The sequence below is a fragment of the Echinops telfairi genome, unplaced genomic scaffold (genome assembly GCF_000313985.2).
Source record: "Echinops telfairi isolate 266 unplaced genomic scaffold, ASM31398v2 ScPeMD7_443;HRSCAF=831, whole genome shotgun sequence".
In the NCBI taxonomy this organism is placed as follows: Eukaryota; Metazoa; Chordata; class Mammalia; order Afrosoricida; family Tenrecidae; genus Echinops; species Echinops telfairi.
The window spans coordinates 23,463,054-23,464,316 of record NW_022104341.1 but is presented as its reverse complement, the minus strand read 5'-3'; positions in this window follow the sequence as shown (position 1 = coordinate 23,464,316).

Sequence of the window (1,263 nt, the reverse complement as noted above, 5' to 3'; positions counted from 1 at the left end):
ATCAGTAAGTCTGTTGAATCTTCATGGCTTTCAGGGTTCAAGTTGCATTAACTCTAAAATACCTTGGAAGTTACCACTGTTGGTGACTGCAGAGCCACACAGAGGGTCTGCTTCCTCAGCCTTCACAGCCATTTCGGGGTGGCTGGAGACAGCACTGACTGGGCTTCACTGTCAAGGAATAGCTGAGATGTGCTAATGCCTGGGGATCTGGGAGTGGGGTGCAACAAGCTTACTTTGGTGGATTTTGAAATTCAAATTTGCTTCCTAAAGAGGGGATACTCATCATCCCAGCTCAGTAAGCAGTGCTGCTATAGCTCTTCTGAGTTTAAGCCGAGTCAGGATGACTGTGGTCAGGATGGTTCAGCGGCCCCTCCTCTTTTGGCGGCACATTTAATGCTGTGCGTGTACGTAGATTCAGTACTGATCATTATGTTCCTCTCTCGGCTTCACTTTTAAGACGTTACCCAAAGAAGTGTGCTCTTGAGTAATTGTGTGAGGGCAAGAAAGCTACCTCACTATACAGCTGTCAGAAAGTTCAAGCCATACTTATGACTGATTTTGTAAATGGTTGTCCCCGGGAATTATATGACACGCCTAAATATTATCTTCTCAAATGTCTTAGAACTTGAAGGGACTTATATTAAGCAATTCGACTTTTGCTGGAAAAAAATTTCTCAGAGCTTTTGGGAAGTAACACTTAATAATATAATTATCTTCCCATTATATCCCATGCTTTGTTTCTTCCAGTTGATCATTTTTGCCCAAGAGTTTAGTTTGCAGTTTGTAAAATTGTATGTACTAAGATTGATTACACAGATTTTTTTTTTGCTACAGATCAGTTATAAATGTGAGGCTTATGGTTTTAGAACATCAATTTGGAAAGAAGCAATCATATATTCTATTTTGGTATTAGAGTTAAAGATTAATAATTCATAAAGAAAATCAGAACATTTTCATCTCCTCAGTGCATGGCTTTGAGGATCTGACTTCAAGTGTCAGGATTTATAAGGCTATTCTGAGGAAGGAGAGAAGCCCAATGTGCCCTTTCAGAATTTGGTGATTTTTCTCCCTTGAGTCACGAAACTTGTACTATAAACATGGGACTAAGATCATTTCTGGAATTAATTCTTTTTTTTTTTCTATATGGGTGCTGTCATCTCATTTTATTAGTGTTCATATAATCACAAGGTAAATTTACAAACTAAGACTTTTGCCAAGTATGTGAAAATTTCATTTTAAGGTTTTCTATCACACTAGTTCAAA